This window comes from Corvus brachyrhynchos, unplaced genomic scaffold (genome assembly GCF_000691975.1).
Source record: "Corvus brachyrhynchos isolate BGI_N302 unplaced genomic scaffold, ASM69197v1 scaffold83, whole genome shotgun sequence".
Classification (NCBI taxonomy): domain Eukaryota; kingdom Metazoa; phylum Chordata; class Aves; order Passeriformes; family Corvidae; genus Corvus; species Corvus brachyrhynchos.
Window position 1 is genome coordinate 4,009,435 of NW_008238464.1, and position 22,755 is coordinate 4,032,189.

The window sequence follows — 22,755 nt, forward strand, 5'->3', positions numbered from 1 at the left end:
CAGTTCCTCGGCAGAGCCCCGGCCATGCGGCTGGAGAAATAAACATCTCTCTGAAATATCTACCAAGAATCGGTCCATATATATTTCTTTTCCACAGGCCTCGTTGTTTGATACGCGTGTTACAGTATCTGCACTGTAACAGATCTGATATTCATAAACCACTGCAAAAGCATTAATTTATCTACTATCACCTTAGTGGAAAATTAAACCTGTCTTTCTTTCTACTTCATTTGTATGTAGCATCTTCAAGGTGCTGATAACAGTCAGCCTGGACTTTTCGTATTATAGACAAGTCTTTCATCAGAAGAGGGAGAATTCTTCACCTTCTCTGAGTTTCCCAGCCTTCATCCCCACCATCCTCCCAAAGACAGTATTTTTTTTTCATTTCCACCTCTTCTCATGTGAACTTGCCCATCTGTTTCCATTTACTACCAGGTTCCCCTCTCCTATCCTCTCCATACAGCTGATGAACCACACAGTACTCTCCTCTTTCTTCTTCTTCCCCCAGCAGTTAGCTCATGGCAGCTCTCTCCCTCCTCTTTCTGAGGACCTGCTTGCCTGAGCAAGAGGGCAGCTCACCCTGGGGTCACTGGCCCTGGGGCTTGTGCAGCATCCTGCCTCTGTCTAGGAGAGATTCCCAACCGACCTTGCAGCTTTGCCAAGTCCCTGTCACTCCCTGCCACCCACAGGCTACTCGGTGGGAACCACAGGACACAGAGGAAACAGCACTGCACGCCAGTGTGTCTGTGCCGGGGCTATCGACAGAGGTGGTGTAAAACTGATACTGCTTCTCTGGAGGACATCCCACTTTGAGGCATTCATCCACACATGTGCCTGCCATGTTTCCAGAACAACTGCTTGATGAGGGCGCTGCTTCTTGCTCCCTCACCCCTTGGTGTGCTGGCTACTATGCAGGACTTGGCATTCAGACACTGCAAAACCAATGAGGCTACGCAGCGATAAAAATGCTAGCAACAAATAATGAATGGGAGACTTCAGAAATAAAGGAAAGAAACAAAATTGCAGCTGACATGATAAGTATTTACAAAATAATAGTAGGGGTCAGTCAGAAATTTTCACCCTTGCTCTCCTGTCATTACATGAGGGTAAGGAAATACTGCCTGAAAGAAGAAGCTGATCTTTGGAAACTCATGAAAAGAAAATATTTCCCCTCTCCACTCACAGTATATAATTAGCTCATGGTAATAATTGTCCTTGTGTGTCACTGAGGCCAAGTACTCTGTAAGATACAGTAGTAAAAAATACTTGTAGTTACCTATTTTGTAAGAGGGATACTAATGACAAGCTTCAGGCTTTAGGTCAGTCTCTGTTAAAGACAAGGAGGAGACTTGATACACTGGCTCTTTCAGAGAAATTGAATATTAGACCACAGAGACTTATTGTCTGATTCTGTACGGCAATTTCTACTGTAAAGAGAGCAAGGAGGATGCAGAAGGCTCGAGGATCAAGAGGAAACAAGTAAGGAGTGGGAGAAAAGATCTATTATAATAAAATGAGAATAAAATAACGGTAAAGAAAAAGCTTGAGCTGATGTTTAGGTAAACTCTCTTTTACTTTGTTTCTGTTTAATGTTTCTGTGGGGCTCTCCAGAGGTTTTATTAGAGACTATATATTTACCTTTCTTTTATAGAAACATGCTTTTGAGGATCTTATTATTTGACTTGGAAGCAACCTCCAGTGTTTACCTAGATGATTATCAATATGCAGTAAGTCTGACTTTGATCTCAGTTCCATTTACAGTTATATTGATTTATTACTACGATTCATTAGTCCTAGAAAGGAATGTCCAGCAATTAGAAGTTTGTGAAGACCAGATACCATGTGCTGTTATGGTTAGAGAAAGTACATATTATGAAGCGCAGTACTTGTGCATCAGCTGTAAAAAAAAGAAAATTTTTTAATTTTTAAAAAAACCTGATTGGATAAGTATGACTCAAAGGTATTAAATTAATGGATAAAATGGGAGAGATGGTACAAGGTTGACTGACCATTCTGGACATCAAGTTAAACATTTGCTGGGGTTTGAATACTTTTCTTTGATTTTGATGCTTGTGTCTTTCAAGGTTCCATTATGTCTGCCAGCCATCCTCCAAGAAAGAAAAAACTGATTTAACCCAAAATACTAAGGCAAAGTTAATATTCTATGTATTACTGACCAATCTGAAATTGTAGCTGATGGTAGTTTTGCCTGAAAACCTGAACAAAGTGTCACAAAATGTCACAAAGTGGATCAGTGTAATTGCACAGTATGCATTTGAAGCAGAGCTATTCTGATCCACGTGTTAAAGTTACTCCTTTCCAGTATTTTCTGGACTGTCCTTAGACCAAGGGAACTTGATGCCTTTCAAAAACTGCTCCTTTAACAAAATGCAGGCTGGAAACAGAGTCCCTCCCCAGGAATCAAAAGTATTGACTGTAGGAACAGTATGTCCACTCATCAAAGTAGTGCTCCACTTTTCAGTTTAGCTGGTAGCTCATTGTTGCTTTGAGAAGGGAGTGCCAGTGAAACCTTAAAACATAGAAAACCTAGTCTGAGAGAGAAATATACTATGCACACATCCATCTCATTCAGTTACTTTAGTGTTTCCAAGTTTTGTCAGTGATAATGCAAGACAGCAATTGCAACATAAACAAGAGCAAATGTATCTTTATTTGGGTTACTCAGCTTTCTATCCTACTGTTTTCTCTTTCATATTAGCCCCTATTCCATGCCCCAGGGCTCCTTACCAGCTCCTCATTAAGGCATGCACCTTCTTGTGGCTCCCTATCAGCCTCCTGCACTGCAGCAATTAACCCATTATAGTACCAAGTACATGACTGTTGCAGCTTTTATTCAGATTCATAATGCATTCTCATTGCATGCCAGGTTTTAAAATTAATTTTGAAGGAAACAAGAGATGTGTTGAAACATGTCAGACTTTTCCAAAAATGGATCATGCCATAAATAATGAGGTTTTTCTAAAGAAAGGAAATACAATGGATCTCGCTCCTCTGGTGTCCGTAAATCATATTATCATTGTTGAAGGGGGAGGGGTATTGTTTAAACTGGAGAAAGTGGAGATCAGTTGGAAGAGCTGAGAGGAACTGACCGGAGAAAAGGTGACTGCAGGTTGTACTGAAAACAGACATACTGGGATGGGCAGAGATCAGTAGTCGAGTCCTACACAGGTTGCTCTTATTATCAATTATTTTGTAGGGTCCTATTTTCGTTAATACCCACACTGCAGAAAAGGGAGTATATGCAAGTGAAATTTTCTGCTTACACAAAGCTAGGAAAAAATTCCAATAGTGGCTTGCAGTGCAAGCAGAGAAAAAGGAAGAAAAGGAATGGGATGGGACACCATGAAATCCAGGAGTGAAGCCTCAAGATGGTGCACTTCAGGAGATAAATAATGAAGCAGTGGGCTTAGGCACACATTTTGGGTGGGTAGCATGGCTACAGCATCTGGCTAAAAGAAGTACAGTTGGGTACTTAAAAAATTTGGATTACACTCCTTGCTAATAAAAGGTGATCATGAGCCTTAGGTAAGTTGTGCCTGTATAAAAAAAAAAAAGATTGATGAGGGAGAGTGAGAATGGAAGCGGTGGAGTTTTTTCCTAATTTTCATTGCTCTGACAGAGTACAGCCAGGCAGTGCACAACTTGGGTCACCCATTTTATCGCAGCCATGTGCAACACGATTAATTCAAACTGGGACAAGTACCAGGAAGGTGCACTGGTAGGAGGAGGTAGGGCTATCTAATACAGCAAACTAAAAGGGCTTCACTTGTTTACACAAACAAAACAAAGGCTGAAAGGAAACATAACTGTTGTCTATAAATACAGAAGAGCTATTTAAAGGATGATGTTGACATAAGAACAAATGGTTATAAAATGGCCATGAATAAACTCCAACAGGAAATTAGGAGGAAGCACTGGAATGATATCCTGGAGCAGCCCTCCAACAGGAGCAGGGGAAGCAAGAAACTTCACTGGTTACAGCATGAAACTTGAGCACTTCATGAAACCAATTATGGGACGTGCAGCTGACAGCAAAAGCTAAGGTTTGAACTTGATGCAGGAGGTCCTTTTAAATCCTATTTCCTATGTTTCCAGGGGAAGCTGATTTAAATCTTCAGCAAGAGATGTCTTAGATGCTGATAACAGTAATTAATACCTTACACTCCTGTAGTACCCTTCCATCTAAAGACCACAAAGAACATTGAACACACGTGGGAATTACATATCTAAATATCCACCTGTGTTTTTTCTGTTACTTTGCAGCCAGGAAATTGTGATGCCCTGAGCAACTCTTTTGGATCGCTTGCAAAAAATCCGTAAAAATGAAGAATAGACCTAACAGATCTCCTAGTTTTAAGAATAAACCTGTAGTTTTTAAAATTTCATCATGTTTCCAAGGCTTTTTAATTCCAGAAAATCTATGAATTGTATAGAATTGCTGGTACAAAGCTATAAGCCATATGCTGTTTAGCTTAAAATGTCAATGAGTGAGTCAGCAACAACAAGAAAATGAAGGTGTTTGTAAATGTTGCATTTAAAAAGCATTTAGAAAAATGAGAGTGGTCCTCCAAAGATGTGCGCATCTTCAAAATCAGAACAATGCAGTATTTCACAGCCATTAAATAACGTGTCATGTAGCTACAAACAAGAATCATATAGCCTGAAAAAATGTTGTTTTCCTCTTGGGGAGTTGGAACAGAACCAGTTCCGTGTGTGTTAATCCCCACTCTGACTTCCACTGGGAAAGGTGCCAGGGGTAGCAAGGGATAGAGAGCAGTCGTTCCCTGGCTCTGCTCCCTGCCCTGAAACCTTTCCCTCCCAAACCTGCAGAACCCCATCTGCACTTGCATGCATTCAAACAGGCACACAGAACAGACTAAACACACTGGTTTGGCTCTTCTCTGAGGACTTAAAATCACTACCCTTCCACTTCTATCACATAGGAATAAGTCCTTAAGTCCATCTGATTTCTTGCCTTCACTACGCTGATCTCTAAAGAGTGAAGCACTGAGTACAGAGATGCATTCAGAGAAAGATCTCATCTACACAATTCCCACCTACCAATGTTCTCCTGCTTCTTACACTGTCATGTCAGATGCCAGGTTTGGTCCCCAAAAAGAGCAGTAAGACCACTGCCCTCTGCTCCTTCAAATTCCTCCACTCTGCATCCTCTGCTGGGGCCTTTACAAGCCCCAGGCAAAGGTGAGCCAGGCGGGCTTCCATGTCTGTGTAGAGCCATACCCCAAAAGAACTGGCTCTGCCCAGAAAAATATATACTCTAAGTCAAAGGAAGCTATGTGTGTAGCTGAGCACAGAATCTGTCAGCAGTGGTGCATAGACCCTGTTAAAAGCAGGCGCTTGAAACAAGATGGAGTGTGTTCCCAGGGTAAACCAGCTCTGAGGATAAGGACTCAATAAACATGGCACAGGAAGCAGTGTTGTGCTGGGTGCAGGGATGGAAGGGGAAGGCACACACAGAGAATTTGTCAAGCATCTGAAAGCATCCATTTCAAGAAAGCCAATTATTTTCTAGGTGACTAAAATTTACATACTCTTATCTGTAATTGGGAAAGATATGACCATGTAGAGGACTGAGAGTTAGACTGCCCCCACCCTTCCCATGCTGCTGGTTCTTCTGGGCCATAATCTCTTCCGCGGATAGAGTACAGAGCCTTGTTTTCCCAAAGCTCAAAACAATGAGGCCATGATCATTGTAATAACATACAAATAATAAAAGTAGTAGGAATTCCTATACATAAAAAATCCACATTCTGCCCACAAAAGTATATGCTCCCTTTAAGTCAAAGAAAATTGCATGTGTGTAGCTGAGCTCAGAAGCTGGCAAGGAGCCCACTTGTAACTAAGTCATGAATGTGAGGACAGAATAGATCCCATTGTCTCTTGAGAGCTTTTTAATTTTTCTTTGTTTTTCTCTAGGACATGAATTACCTAAACTGAGAACCAGAATTTTTATCCAATATAATGTGTCTCTGAGAGGCAGTTTTTAAATACTTTTCTTTCTTTTTAGATCAGTTACCACTTTAAAGACTGCTGAGAGAAAAATGTATGTCTATTATCTCTTCCTATAGACCTACCCAAAGAAAGTTTAATCTGCTGTGGATGATGCCTAGAGAAGTCTCTGATCAAGATTTGCCATGATTCAATTCATCCAAGAGAAGGGGTAAAGGGTTTCTTCCTTTGAGCTCCCCTACAGCCTTTTCAAGGCCACACTTTTCCACATAGGGACTAGAAGATAGAGTGAAAAAGTAATGCTGTCCCTGCCTGGCTCTGTGGGGCATACACCTGCACCCACAGAAGCACGGGTGGGTTCACTGTTACAGTCAGTAGCAAAGAGTCGAGAAGGGCATTTGGGTGCATTCTGCCAGGAGCATTTATTGCTTCCACACGGCCGAAGGCTGCAGAGGCAAATACGAACACAACCCCAAAGCTCACAGTTTTATCCGGGGACGGGGAAAAGGCAGGACTGGGGAACGGGGACCAATGGGGAAGCTCTGGGGGGGTGGCGAGGGGTAGAGGCTGACAGTCAACCGGGGAATCCAAACTGGGATAGATTGACATAACAGAACAAGCATTCTGGGAGAAGCCTTTCTGGTCACCCTAACATAAAGTGGTTCTTGTGGTACTAGGGACTTGTGTTACTGAGAACTCTCTGTCCCTTGTAATGTATGTTCACTGGCCACCACAGAAGAGTGTCTTTTCTGATTTTCCTCAGGGTACAGTACAGTTTTACTGATCTTCCCTTGGTTTCTGCCATTGCCCCTGTTTAAGGGCCTTCTAAAGAGCAAAGTGAAATATAAAAATTAATATGGTTTCCAAACACATGATCTTTCAAGCAGTTTTTCTGCCGAGTTTTAGAACTGCAGTGCCAATTTCTTCCTATTCCTCCCTTTTTACTTCCAGAATTTTCTACCTGTCTTCACAGAAGATCTTTGCAAAAGCTCGTAGAGAAGCAACAGGAAGTTTTTTTCCCTACTTCTCTGGACAAAGATGATAGCCTGAAAAGGATATTTAGCCTAAAATCTCTTGTGGCTGCTGTTTCTGACCTGGAACACACTGAGATTACATCTCAGATCAGCATTTTTAGAAAGATCTGTACACATTTTTTATTTGAGAATTTGCCTTGGTTCCAGATAGGGCTCCTAATATCTAAAGAGGAGAAGACTAGAAATCTTGAGGAGTCCCCCTGGCTGAAGCAACCAAACAAACTCAACAGCCAGTCTTCTAGTCCCTATCCTCATTTCCTTCTCTCCCAGCTTCACTGTCCACCCAGGAGGGCTCCATTGAACAGGTAAAACTGTGCCACAGGAAATAATTCCCAATTTGTGCTAACAATCTTTATCTGTCCACTCTCTCACATCTAAAATCCCAATATCAAAAGCAGAGGTGCCTTTGTTTTGATTTCAAAGTAGCTCAGGTAGAGGAGAAGACAAAAACTTGATAAAATGACAAGAAACTTGACAAAAATCCACAGAAATAGAAAGACTGATGGTAAGCTGATAATGTATGACTTAAAGGTATTTTACCAGTATCTAATCATACTGTGGAGAGAAGGAAGCATTGTAAGAGCAGTTGTTTACTTATTATTTTCAACTTCGGCATTCATTTGATACATGTTAGAGGGCTCAAATGCAACCACCTTAGTGTTCAGGTGGTGTATTTCACTGTGAGCTTGTGGGAAGTCTTCAGCTTGAAGACACTGGAATATTTTGCTTTGAAATGGTCTATGGGGGTTTTTTTTGGTTTTTTCTAAGAGTTATAGGATTTAATTGAGTTGGTGGTCTGCTGTCTTTTTCAGTAAGAAGTTACACGTAAGCTGTCTCCTGTTTTCCTCTCTCTTCCTCTCTCTCCTTTTCCCTCACAGATTTTGCTAAGCATGTACATCCATTTCAGAATCTAATCATAGACAACTTAAATCTTTCCAATGTTACCCACATTAGTAATTGCAAAATAATAAACATGACAAAATTCAGATTAATAGGGCATCCTGCACAACTTGGATGGCGGGGAGAGCCCTCTGGAATTCTAAGAGTAATAGGTCTGTGTTTATTTCTCAACCAACGGCATAATGTGACTGATTTACAAGAGTTTAACTCAAGTGTTAATCTGACAGTGACGAAGAGCTTCTCAGTGGCAGAATCACTTACACTATCATATTAGTTGCCTCCTCTATTAAAGCAGTATGGTCGATAATTGGAATGCTTTTATGTCTAGTGGTTCTGACAAGGCTCTCTTTAGGTCACATATGGGCGGTCTGGCTTGCTGCACAGCTGAACAGTGGCAAATGATTTAAACTGAGAAAGTATTGTTCTCCTCGTATTATGGAGCAAGGGCAGTTCAAGGAAAGTAAGGCTCTGCACCGGCTACCTGCTGGTGTGTAGTAAAATAAGATGGACATGATACTGGGTTGGGAGTACAATTAAATCTATTTTGCACCAATGTGTTGGTGGACAGATGAGTTTCCACATGGCAGAGCTTTATGATCTTTAAGGTAGACTGAACTAATAGATTGGTGTGGAGCGCACTGAAGTTACTAAGGATGAGAAAGCAAGCAGCAGTACATTTGAACTACAGGTTTCTCATATGCTCCACGTCATGCTGAGTTTTTATAGCTCCTGGCTTTCAAAAAGCCTGTTTCAAAGACGTTTGCGCTAGACTGGGCATGCAGTTTTGCTCTGCAGATATTGTCGCTACCGATTTAGTGGAATGCAATTAGGAAGCCTAAATTAAGTGGTAATGGAGAACCAGCTCTTGAAACTGGGGTTTCCACGGCAACCACTGCTTACAATACAGCCTTCAGTTAGTTTTCCCACTTTATCTGCAAAATGCACAATTGAGCTTTAAAACAGCTTTGTGCTGAAAAGCGCACTGTAAACAACTGTTTGCAATGAGAGTTTTACACTGTCTTTAAATACAACAAGCTATCAAATAAAATTTATTTGTCCACACTAATAAAAAAAATAAAAAATCCACACAGTACAGAAAGCACTAAAGGGTCCAGAAACTTATTATTCATTCTGGAAATGTATATATAATAAAAACTTCAAGATCTTGTGGGTCCTCAATTTGTCTTTTAAGTCTTATCATTATTCCTCAATTTTAAGACACATAATCCCATATCTCTCAGTAGTGAGAAGAACTGAGCATTTTGGTACAAATACTGCATTTATTGCAATAACAACACTATATAGTTATAAAGCGCTTTTTGTCTAATCTGAACTAATAAATGTGCATTTTCATCAGACTTCCTTTAACATCTAGCAATCTTTTACAGATTATTTTTTTTCCCTTTATGATACAATATTATATCCTTCACAAATGTTCTTATTTTATGACAAAGTAATGCTATGCCATTTCTGAAATGCTTAACATTCTTGATTGCTTTAGGATCATAGCCCAACTTTTGCATCTTTTCAGAGGCAACCACAGGTGACTAAATATGCACAAAATGCAGGAAAATGGAAAGAATGATGTTAAGGTCATAGGTGTAAAATGTTCTGACCACCCTTTTCATGATAACCCCATCAAAATGAATCTGTAAACGGAAATTATGAATTTGCAACCAATCATTTTTCTCTGTTGTACAATCTCAAGTCTTGGACTAGTACTGTCAGGAGATTGGTAAGAGTTGAGAGCTTGGCAGTTTTTAATTTTCTTTTTTTTTCACCCCTTCTTATACTTCTTTGTTTTAATTAAGATAAAAATCTCAGAGAAAACATTGTGCAAACTTCCCTGAGATAATTTCAGAAGAGATATCATGTAATTTTGATTTTTGGCCTATCAGCTGATAAGTACTCTTTTAAGGAAGCATTTTTTGGAAAAGGAGAGAAAATACACCAGGAAAGGATCCCCACAGCACATCAAAACGGACCTAATTTGTGTCTCAGCTGAAGTACAGTAACCCAAGCATCTTGCAGCCTTTCAAGGCTGATGCACTTTGTGTGTGTGTGTTTTAGCAACCATACCGGGTCGACGCAAAGAGAGAAAAAGGGTGTGGGGGTAAAGGTGGAGGGAAGGGAAGAGAAGGGGGAGGTGTGGGTGCCTTTCCTCAGGAGCCTGTTGGTCAGAGGACTGCATCTTGACATCCACAGTCATGTATAAATCTGGATTTGATATAGTCTCCGCAAACTTTGAGCATGCCAGGCAGGGAAGCCTGCCCTTCACAGTACGGGTGCACCTTCAGATTGGGCTCTGACTATTCTGATCTGCTTGAAACAGCCTTTTCAGTACTAACCAAAAACAGAGTGAGGATAGCAAGCCTGATTGCAAAGTTCACATCTCCTCTGCTGTGTGCCGGTGCTAATGGGAGTTTCTCCTGTGATGGGTAGGTCATAAAACACACAGCTGCAGAGACTGTGCAGGGTGAACAAATCAAAGAACTCAGTAATAAAAATGATGTGTGTGCCAATATTATTTAATATTAACTTGTGAAAACTGTTGAAGAAACACATCTTTGTCATATATCAGAATTGGCTCTAAAGCTGAATCAACAGATTAATAGGGTTATTTGTAATGATATTGTCCTCATAAAGGCTTTATTATTTAGGAATCAGAGTTGGAAATTGTAATTTCTTTAATGATTTTTCATCACATAAATTAGCCTGCCTCAACTTCTCCGTCTAGAAGGCAAGAGGAGAGGTTGAGCTGGTCCTCTTCCTCATTCTTACACAAAATCTGCTCATTTGGATGGATCCCAAATTTTAAAGAAACAAGCTCCTGGAAGAAATGCAGAATGCCAGTGCTCACAAGACTTTCACAGGGCATCTCGTTTCAACACCGACTGCCTGCATTTTATCAGAGTACTAAAGGACACATTGAAATTATTTTGTTCTGGCACTGGCATGCGTTGTGATGTGTATGCATTCAATTGCACTTGACAAATCTTTGGGGCAAACAAAATGGTCTAATGTAAGGAAATATCTTAACATATTCCAAAATGACATTTTTAGACCAAACATGTGTTCGATTGATTTGCCTTCTCCAGAGATCACTTTTGAATGCATGCCAGCGATAAGCAGGGGGGGCAGGCTCTCGCTGAAGGCCAGGCGGGTCAGCCGTGCTTCCGCTGGTATTTCCTGCGCTGCAGAGTCCCGTACCTAACTGTACAAATAGCTCCACATGGCATCCTGAGAGCGTGCCAGGGAATTTTATGATCACACGCCAAGTATGGTTGTCAGGTTCCACTCCACTGCTGTGTGTGTATGTGTGTGTTCATATGTGTGTGTGGCTGAAGCTAACTTCAGACTGAGTAATTACCATAATCCAAACAGGGCCTTTACCATCTTATTTGCATTCAGCCAGCAGTGCTGTTTTTATCAGCACCACTACTGAATTGTTGCAAAGTTTTAATTATCTTGACAACTCTCCTTTTTTTTTTTTCATTCCTTTTTTTTTTCTTTCCCCTCTTGGGTTGTGTTTGGATTTCAGCAGTCATCCCCCTATGGCAGCAATCACATTTCTGCAATGGGAAGTTTTCTCACTTTTTCTTCTAGTAGTTATAAGCAGCCACAAAGGCTGCTTAGAATGGGGCAGAAATGGAGGGAAGTTGTATTTATTAGTTAATGCCTAATATTTTTTTCAGCAATAGTCACTCCAGATGCCTCTTTTTGAATTGTGCTTGAAGCCCTGGCATAACTTTACACATGTGTAAGCTTGCAGAATTGAAAGAAAACCATTTCCTATGCAGACAGATACCCCCTTGCATAAATGTTTGCCAAAACAGAGCTTTAGTTGTCATGTTTTCAATATTTCCATAATCTTTTGATTTAGGATTAGTATAAAGTGTATCATGTCACTTATATTTGCTCTCTCTCAAACACCGTGCATTTTCAGTATTTGAATGCTGTTAGACAAATTCAACCTTGAAATAAGACACCGTCTCCTAGCAGTAAGGGTAATTAAACATTGGAAGAGCTTACCCAGGGAGGAGGTGGACTCACCATAGCTTGGAGTCTTTAAAATGAGATTAGACATCTTTCTGAAAGACATTGTTTAATCTAGTTTCTTGGGAAAGATTCTAGTGCATATATACAGGGGGTCAGACAAGATGATTACCAAAGTCCCTTTTGACTTCTCAGCCTGTTGATCTAGAAATCTGAGTTCAGATATGGTTTGGTTCACGTTTAAAGATCAATTATAACACCTACATAACAAAAATCAGGTTTTGGGAATATTAAGACTAAATAGGTTTCAAAACTTTGTTGTCCACTCCAGACAATGATGTTCTGCCTGCTGGGTTCTGCACTACATTTTGTTTTCCTTTTATAAGTAGTTACATATTACAAAGGTTAATGCAGAATAAAATAATCCAGTATGAGATTGCTAGGGAAGAATAGAAGGCTTTAAAGCCTAAAGATTCACAAGAAGAACAAATGCAAAAATGATTTCTAGCCTGTTGGCATCTCAGGTACAATAGATGTTTTAAAAATAAGCCAAATTAATGTCTTTTTCTAACCACAGAATATTATAACTGTATTTAGCATCTCACCACTTATGAAGTTTATGCATTAGATTACATATAATTGCCATCAAACAGTGTGGCAGTATTCTGTTCATCTGCAAGATAAACAAACTCTGTCTAACAGTCCTTAGGCATTTCTTTTGCTGCAGTTTGGCCTTATGAACACCTTATCCTTGTTTTCCCTTTAAAAGGAAAAAAATTAAAGGTAAAAACCATTAGGGATTTCTCTTTAAATCCAGCAATCTATGCATACTACTAAGAATCAATGCTCTGTAAGCTGTCTGGTGTTCTGCAATAAATTCAAGCTTTTATAGACTTTTTCTGGGCCAGGTAGCTGTTAATGCCATAGAAATTGATTATTTGTGGTGTTCTTATCACTGCTTAAAATATCTAATTGCTTTTTCTCCACAGATTTGGATTTGGCTTGCTTGATGCTGGACGATTAATGAAGGAAGCCCTAACTGGACAAATGTTGGTCCCCTGAGACAATGTGTTGTTGATAACAGGTCTGATTTGAGCAAGTCTAGTCAAATTCAATTTTAATAGTATTTAAAGGCACACACAGGACACATATAGCTGAGCTTTCAGCTGGTTTGTCTGATTTTTACATCTGTTGTGTTACCAAAGCTTATTCCCATTAAGTATTAAACTTTGCAAGGCAGTAAAGACACATACCTGTCAGCTGCAGAAACACAAATTTTGCCTCAGTATAGCAGGTTTTGTTCAAAATTTGCCTTTATTCTTTCACACTTATGCAGATTGGAATATGTAATTCACCACTGCATGACTGTTCCTGTGGAGGAATTATTGCACTCTGATTATTTTGAACCCTAAAAATTATTGATTGAGGTAAAGAAGAGACAAGAAGGTATTGCAATCAGTTCTCAATCTAGTGAGGGCAACCTTTTTAAAGGCAGCTAATCCTTAGCCTAAAATCGGTATGCAGTTGCTACCGCTGCTACAGGACTTTTCACATCAGTGTGCCATGTGAAGTTAAGTACAAAATGTTTTCCACTGCACTACCAAATCAAGATAACCACCAAACATCAAGGCACTATCTTATTAGATTGCTGTGTTGAGTGTGAAATTCAGCTCACAGCTCAGTCACTGCTCCAGCTGAGGAGGAAAAGGTCTCACATGCCACCAGAATACTGGACTTCAGGGTGTCTCCCTTCTCATGAAGTTGAAGCAATGACATCTAAAGTCAGTAGGGTCTAGAGTACTTTCCTCCTTCCAGGACTTCCTGTTTTCTAGAGAGAGGTAAACCAAGGGAAGTGGAACTTGCATCTGTGCACCGTGCACCCCTTGTAACCAGTCTCGCTTTCTCTGTCCCCGAAGAGGGTTATCGAAAGAAACCCTAATGGCCAGCTCCCTGCAGGTCTAGGTATGGCACTGCACATTGTTTTAAGCACCATTTTGCAGAAGCGACTGTGTTTTCTTCTGTGGTGTTTGTTGTCTTTTGTATTCTCTGGAGGGAAAGGCAGAAATTTCAGAGGGGGAAGAAAAATGGATGGACATGGAAAGTATTGAACACAAGGTTCATGCTCCAGCTCCAGCACTTATCTGTAATCATAGTCCTTTTCAGCAAAGTGGCCCCTAGCCAGTTTGGGACCTGGGGTCCTCTCCTCTGGCTGATGCTAACAATATTTGATTCAAATAAATCAATAACCCTGTTCGTGTCTTTTGCAGCATTATCATAGTCACAGCAGTGATGCCGTAAACTAATGTTTTACCTAACAGCCTAATAACGGTTTAGGCAGTGTTTCATGTATGAGGATACCCCAGGTCTGTCTCCTGACAGAAGAGTCAGGCTTGTCACTGTCACCTTGAAGAGACCACCTTAGACACAATGCTCTGAATCAGGGTGTTCCCCCTCTGTGAAGGCATGCCATACTTTTGGAAACAATTTAAGATTTATTCGTCAGGAAAAAATGAGAAACATAAGATAATTTTTTTCATGTTGTGCAGGTACAGAGCAGTTACCTACTATGAGCTCATCCCACAAGCCGTGGCGTGGTTTTGTTTATCCATTCCAGCCAGATTAATATTAAGATAGACTGGGTGCAAACAGCTGGTTTTGTGCACCTATGTGTCAGTGACTTCTGCATGCTTTTCAATCATTTCTATAGAAAAGACAGCAATGCACTAGAAATGTGTAGTCTTGTGAGGTGGTTGCCTCCCAAAGATGTTTCACTGTTCAATCCTGCAGTAATTCTCCAGCATAGCAATGGCTGAGAGTTACACCCCTGAGGGACAGGACTACTCTCCCTTTTCTCTGGATCAATGTTATATGTAAAAGGCACAGCAAGGAAGTCTGTTTCTCAATATTGTACCTACTTGAGGCTCCTGAAGGTGTGATTAATTAGGAGTGATTAATTAAACCATGAGTCATGACCTCCTTTTTTTCCTGTCACATTACTTATGAACAAGAGGGCCGTCAGTGTAGTTAAATAGTATAAGACAGTAAATTTAGAGGAAATAAAAAGAAATCAGTTGTGCTGCATGTGGTCAACCTATGGGATTTTCTGCTACAGGTGACCATCTGATAAATAGGGTTCCTTGACTAAAAGGAATAGTTGTTAATACTATTACCATAACAGGTGGAACCATTGCTGTATTTCTGGGACTTCTGGGTGTACTGGGAAGGCAGAAGTGAGTCCTGCTTGACTAATAAAGTAAGAGCAAATGCTCCATGTGCTGGGAAGTCAGGCAGGAATGCTCCATGGACAGCAGCACTGCACTATTAGCTTGATCTATGACTTGCCATTTCATGGTTTGCTTGGTTGTTTATTTGTCTGTCTTTTTAATTCCTCTGGAAAATACTGTACTGGCTCTCTCTGTTGACTGAATGACCAGGCTTGGGCAGAAGATACAGCATTCTTCTTCTCTGACCTTTATATCAAAATTGATTAACAATAATTCTTTTGCAGAAAAGGATTGACAATAAGATGTGGATGTTCATCTTTAATGAACTCTAGTCATCAAGTGGAAACCCGCTAACTTTGAAGATGCAATTGAGCACCTTCTCAGCAATAGCCGAATACTTACTCCTCAAAATGGTAAAGTAATGCTCTATTCATAGATAATATGAAGAACTACCTGTTGTTCTAGTTGGATTTTTTGTGTCTTTCATATAATTACTTGGGACCTGTCTCATTAGTGGCAAAAGCAGGAATTGCTGGCTAGTATTTATGCAGTTAGAAATTGTATAAATAAGATTTAGAGGCTGTGTAATCCTGTAAAATATTCAGAATTTTGTTTATGTATTTTAATCTATAACAAGTCCACTCATAACCTAATTGGTTTTTTTGTTATCATGTTTGGCATTTTAGAGAAGAGTTCACTGGAAGGTGTCTGTTTTATATTATTGTCACTTTCTAATACAAGACTCTTATTTAAAAGACTCTTTGTTTTCAATTATGAAAATACTTTCCTGATCTCATTAAGCCAAAAAAAGATGAAGTGCTATTTTTCCTTTTTATTTGTGACAATACAAATTAAACACACCTATGGCAAAGCAATTACTGTGTTTATTCTTTTTATACAGAGCAAGCCTGTTAACTGTGGATGTGAAGAGATGAAGCAAGCAAAACAAGAAAACGTGTGAAGAGCTTTGCTGCCATATCATCACTGTATCAGATAGTTTTAGGATCGATGAGTGAATAGGTATGTAAGAGAGACTGTTATTCTACAGAGAAGGGTTATTTCAAAGAAGCAAAGGGGGAAAAAATTAAAAGGCACATCAGTACATTGTCACTATACTAGAGAAAGAACTTCATTTGTCTTCTTTTAATTTTGGGTCTTTACAGTGGAACAGTACTACAGAGAAATCTAGATAACAATGTCTTTGATCTTATCGAGTGTTGCCACAGTTTTGTTGTTTTCTTGTTGGAGTTACTCATGTAAGAGAAACCACCCTGCTGTATAAGTTAAAAGCTCAAATTCTGTCCTTCATTTTTTGCACTTTACATTATAAGACACTTTGTTTACTGTAGAGGTAATAGATATCATCACCTTTGTTTAACCATAAAGCGTTGATTTTCAAATTACTTGAAGTTTTAATTATTATTATTATAACTTGATACTGCTACAATGACATTTCACATGCAGAAGTTATATCAGTGTAAATCACTTGGGGCAACAGGCAGAAATTAAAAGTTTTTTCTCTGAATATTCATAGTACACTGGAAATTGGTAGGTCAGGACTTCTCACAGATAAGACCATCCATTGCTGTGTTTCCCTCCGTGGACATACATGCTACATTCCCTTCCTCCCTTATATACCAGAGCAACAAAAACGTGAGAATCCCTCACTAGCAGGGATTCAGTGGTCTTCTTTGCCAGGCACTAGTTTTGGTGGTTTTGGTGCTGTACAAGACTGCTACCTTGCAGAAGGTATGGGGGATGTCTGGATTGCCAGCATCAAGTGCTTACTTTAAATGCCAGAGGTGGAGGAGTTCTGCAAAGAGCTGAAAAAATACAGGTAGATTAATTTGCACTTCACAGGAGTTTCTGTTAGAATAGAGACAGAAAGGGACTGAGTGAAGCAGGAAGAGAAGCAAACAGAGGCAAAGTAATGGCAAAAATTAAACATTAAATATTTCCTTTAACTGCAGTCAGAGATGGGGATTATATTTCACCAAACGACCAAATCCTCCACCATAGGTCAGGACTAAGGCTTACTCCATTTTTTTATTTCAATACTTTCAATAGAAGGGACCCAGTCAGTTATTCTCTGTGTGCTAAATAGTGTACTAGCAACACTAAGAGACCAAGCAGATGGTTTTGTTGTATTGTCTGAGTGGTGTAATATTTTACTGTAAATATAAATAGGATACTCACGTTATTCAAGTTCCCAATGTACTTTACTATAAACCAAGTAATTTTGACAGAAAAATGTTGACCAACCCTAGCCTAACAGCATTCACATAATGAGCTGAATACTGTCACAAATCCCATCCATAAAAAAAGTCAGTGGTATTACATTTACTTTTGCAATTTGAAGGATGAAGACAGAAATACAAGAGATGGAGTAATAAAAGCCATGTAGTCCCTGCTCTTCAAGGATCTCATTCAGGATCTATTAAGGTAATATACATACTTTTTTTGATTTTAATAAGCTTTACATAAGTCAAAAATCATTGAAAATTAATAAAAGGAAAAAGAATCACTCCGTTCATATTTGTTGGATTATATCCACAATAAACTTGTAAAAAATGAAAACAGTAGAAAACATTAAAACAGATCCAAATACTAAATTTATTCTAGACTTCAAGATTACCTCATTTTCTGCTTCAACAGAAGTGTGTGATATCATGAACATCAGACTTTTCCAAAGCCTTTATTGAAAACATTTCTATTCCCATCATGGAATATCAGATCTTGCTTTCTTCTTGCAGCTCTTCCTTCTAGAGACATGAATCTTTGGACAAGCAGTTACGAATATCAGAGGGTACTCTGGAGTGTACCACCACCTGGGACACCAAAGGATTACAGATTGCTCTCATGGGAACTGCTGGGTGAGGGGTGGTGATGGGTCAGAAAAGCATCCAGCTAAAGCAGAGTGCCCACGAGTGCCCCAGGGATCAGAAGCAAGACCAAACATCACTCTTCCAAACACAGATTTCTGAGCTAACCTGTATTTTCAGATAGAACAGATAGATGTTATTCTTACAGTGGATTTTTATCTGAAAATAAAATAAAGCAAGCAGAAGAGCTATAGGATTAGATCCTCATTCTGCATTTCACCAAAGGAGAACTGAGGAAAAGACAGATGGAGTGATTTTCCGGGGCGAGTTGAGCCCTAGGTCGAATTGGATCTCCTGTGTTGTTCAGAGGCTGCCCTTTCCTGACTGTGATGTGGAAGAAACACAGCCATTAGCAGGCACCTGCAAAAATGCTCCACCTGTTTTTGCTCAAAGTGACAAAGCCCAGAGGACGATGTCTGTGTTCCCTGCCCGTCTGTAGGGAGCATGATGTAGCTGATGCAATTCCTGGCTCCAGCACACCTGCAAGGTCTCATTGATCTGCTGTTCAGTGCTCTGAAAACTCAGAAATCTATTATCAGTGTGAGCATGTGCTTATTGATCAGATTACCTGCTTCTGCTCCCTGTGTGCACCTAATAGTACTGGAGTATGCACACACACACACAGAGGTAAATATTCACACACGTGTGCATGGATACAGGCACACACACCTGGGTTAGGGGCATGTGTGTATGATAAAGGCTTTACTTTTTTTTTTCTTAGCTTTACAAAACTGCACATAAATAAAAAGAATGGACCTTCCCCGTGAAACGTGAGTGCAGAAACACTCACAAGTGGCCAAGAGCTGCTAAATAATTAATCAATAGAGCAGTGTGGCAGTTTGAAATGTAAATGTGATGGATGAAGGTGTGATGCTTGTCATCAAGCAGAAAATGATGTGACTGGAATGGATAACCCACAGTACCTGCTAACTGGCAAAAGCTTGGACACAAAGATAAAGTAAAGCCATCAGAAAGCAGACCTGGCAACCCCTAATTCTTGCCTTTGACCCACAATTCACTTTCATGTCTCTGTCCCAGAAGAGATGTTTAAAAAAATGATGAAGAGAGATCTTGGGGTGGGAAAGGGGTGAGAAAAAAACCATCTGAAGAAATGCTACCTGACAAGGCTGCAGGCTACGTTCTTGAGAACACCTTTCTTTTCTTTATGTTCTCCTTCTCCTGTTAAATAAAAATGCGGCTCCTTTTTTCCCTTTTCTTTCTTCCAAAACTCTCCCGAGCCATTCCTGCAAGTGGTTCTGTGACTCGGGAGCTGACAACAGCCGCATGCAAAGGAACAAAGAATGAGAGTGACAATTCAGAGTGCACGCAGGTGAGAAAGACACCTTTTACTTATCAAACTAGGCTGCAAAAAATGCTCTTTTTACTCAGCGAGCTAGAAATAGCGGTGATCTAACAAGGCACTGATCCAAATTCTTTATTTATGCTGAGATGTAATGCTAACAGGATTTTTAGGTTGACTAGTAGTCTGTGGCCCCTCTGTTCAAGTAAGGAAGAATTCCTCTGATTTGGAAAGAGGAAAATCCATATAATTACCGTATATTATGTGACAGGAAAATGTATGCTGTGATGGCAAAGGGTGACAGAAAATGTCCATCAAAGAAATTTGTTTTCAGCTACTTCCTATGCCAGTCATTGCATTCTCTCTGCGGGGAAACACAACATGATAGAACTCAGTTCTCAAAATTCAAGAGAAATTAACTTTTGTAAAAAATGGGATTTTTTTGATCCTTTTTTTCCCCCCATAAAATTGTAAGTCTGCAAGTAGGATTTAAAAGTTTGATGCTTCCTTCTCCCTGGAAAAGAGAAACCTATTTCTTAGTAAGTACCATTTAGCAGGTTGGGGTTTTTTTTCCTCTTTTGTTATCAAAAGCCCACTCTTTACAGAAAGTGAAAAATACCACAGTTAAACATTCAAAGTCCCCAAAATATACATTAGCAGATAACACCCACTTAAAGTGAAAGCTAAATATAGATACATAATAGTGCTTTAGCACATAAAATACATGTTCTGCCATTTCTTAGACATTAAATATACATACAAGCATTCTCTTAAAATCTTTTTGTGTTTTTTAAGACCTCTACACATGAAACAGCCTGCAGAAGCAGCAGATCTCCAGGTGAACTGGCAGTATTTCCATATTTTCTCAAATGATTTTTTTTACCTGTTTTTTGTTGGGATCAGGTTTTTAATCTTTTTGGTACCTTTATAAGAGAGTCATCAAGAAAACACATATGTATTTCTACACAAAAAAATAGATGCCAAAATTAATTTTAGAAGTTGATAATTAGAGCTACATTAAAGTAATTGGCCCAGCTCCATAGTAAAAAACTTACATTTTGTCTGGGACAGATTGCTGATGTAAATCCATTGAAGGGAAATCTTTCCTGTAACTTGGCTACCTGGATAAGCTTTGAGCAGAGTGACAATTATCTATGTATAGAGGGAATCACCATGTTTCAAAGAAATATTTCCCATTTAGAATGACAAAACTGTGTTCTGATTGGTAATTCAGCTTGAATTTCATTTCTGGAGCATTTTAAGTCATGTTTTCAAATTTGTCCTTTTGGGGTTTTCATCTAGCTCATGCCAGAGCCACTTAGCTGTATATCTTTACCTACATGGTGGGCACATTCATATTAATTTTTAGTGGTTTTGCACAGCTTCACAAATGCACTATCATCATAAGCAGGAATCAGACCTGAGAATTTGGAACAATATGGATACACTAGTCTGTGGGACAGAGGAATGATCCCACACTTTACATCTGTTATGTTTTTAACAGGATATGTTCATAGATTCTGTAGTGTTAAAAAGGAATTTGGTTTAATGGTTCACAAAGATTGATGCTGAGTATAAGCAATTGCTGTATCGCAGTAATGTAGTGATATTTATCACTAGTAGGACTTCTATTCCCTCATAAACTTCTGTAGAAGTGGAAAAGAGACATTTCAGCACTCTGTTGCCACTAAACTCACAGGAGTCCATTTCCGCACCTCTAGTCTGTCTCAGCTACAGAGGGTCTTGCAACAGAGAAGTGACAGATTGGGCTGTAAATGTGCATCAGTCGTCCCCAGCCTCTGGGAAGGAGAGGCACCTACTCAGGCTAGAGAGTGCTGTGATGCACCCTGTCCTTGTGCCCAGTCTGGAGGACCAGCTCACTACTGTAGAGGTGCCTACCAGCCTAGCAATAGGAGCAGTGGTTCACTGTGTTAGGGACTGTACAGATACACCAGCAATTAGCCACTAGCTTCAAATATCATAGAAATAGAGGCACCAGCAGGTGCTCCACTTTCATCCCCCTTTAAGTTTGCTAGGTACACAGAGGAAAAGGACGTAAAAATTAACCTGACAAAGGCAGAGCTAAAAAACAGAGCTGTGCCTTAAACTCCAATGGTGGCCACTGGCAGCTGCCTTCTGAAGAGGAGAAGCTGGTAACCTCATAGCAGAGTGTCCCAGATCACTGTTTCAGCCTCCAGCAATTTGAAGCTTGGACTCTTCCCAAGCTAGGAAATTTTGCCTACCTTGCTGTAGTGATGATTGGTTAAATACAGAGCAATGATTCGCCCATACCAGCAGACTTTGTTTCACCCCAAGTGTTATGCCAAACTAGTTGTATATCATCATGAAGAATAGCTGCATTTCCCCAGAGCTGATTTCCTATGGCACATTTTACTTAGATACTTTCTCAACACCCTCGCAAATATGTCATAGATCTAAAGCACAATCTCCTTTTCAAAATGAATGGGTCTGATTACTGGCATATTCATTTTGTAAAAGGTACAAAAGGATACAAATGTGTCTTTCCATCTCCTATAATGTCAAAGTAAGACCTCTTGCCCTTTTATTTCAATCCCCGCAATTTGAAAATAAAAAAAATGACTTGATTATATGTTTTTTACCATTAAGTGTATAATTGCTTTTGTGTTTTGACATTTAATTCCTCTTACCAAAATACATGGTAGGAATTAGAAGTCAAATCTTTTATGTATTTGATGTACAGAACCTTCCATGTATTTCAGTAAGAGAGATAGAACAGTGAAACCTTACGGCAGGTACAGTCAAGCCATCTGAAAATAAGTCACTTTTTTTACTGGAAATCTGACTGCGGCCCCAGTTCTGCCCTCCCTTATCTAGGTCAGCAGCTTTTGAAATCACTGGAAGGTCTGAATGAGTCAAAACCAAGCAAAACCTACAGGACTTGACCTTTAAAATAGAGCTGGGATTATACCGTGCCCTGTGGGGCAGATTTTGAGATTAGAGTCCAGTCTGAAAATTAGTTTTGAAAGCCATAAGACAGGAGTTGGCCAGGAACTCGAGTGTATTGACTTGGTATGGGATGGCAGTAGTGAGAAACATAGGTCCCAGTAGGGTGGACCAGGAGCAGCCAGGGCAGCAGTGGGGGGGGATCTCAGCTGGCCCAAGGCCAGCAGGAGGACTCTGATGTTGAGAGAGAAAGTGAACTCTGGGCTGGTGAAAAGGTGTAGCTACACACAATACATTGCTTGTGGGTGTTTCACGTGGGTTTTATCCTCCCTTTGTCTCAACTTTCCCCATAAAGTTTTTCCCACTTCATGTGCTGTCCTTCCCTCTACTGCATTCTTCCCTCTCTTTCTCACAGTTTTCATATTTCTGCTTTCCTTCTGTTCTTCTATCTCCCTTTCACTACTTGTGCCCTTTACTTGAATTCTCTCACTCCTTTCTTCCCT

The 22,755-nt window shown here is 39.8% G+C and overlaps 1 long non-coding RNA gene across 3 annotated transcripts in view; it reads left to right on the top strand.

Moving 5' to 3' along the window:
- The window catches only part of LOC108447357, a 174,469-nt gene that overhangs the window by 134,512 nt on the left and 17,202 nt on the right, over window positions 1–22,755 (top strand). For 2 of the 3 annotated variants that reach the window (XR_001862890.1, XR_001862892.1), the window contains 3 exons: window positions 12,911–13,005; window positions 15,430–15,558; window positions 16,047–19,357. This is a non-coding gene — a long non-coding RNA (uncharacterized LOC108447357). The remainder of the gene's footprint in view (window positions 1–12,910; window positions 13,006–15,429; window positions 15,559–16,046; window positions 19,358–22,755) is intronic. The other variant, XR_001862891.1, reaches the window with a different exon arrangement.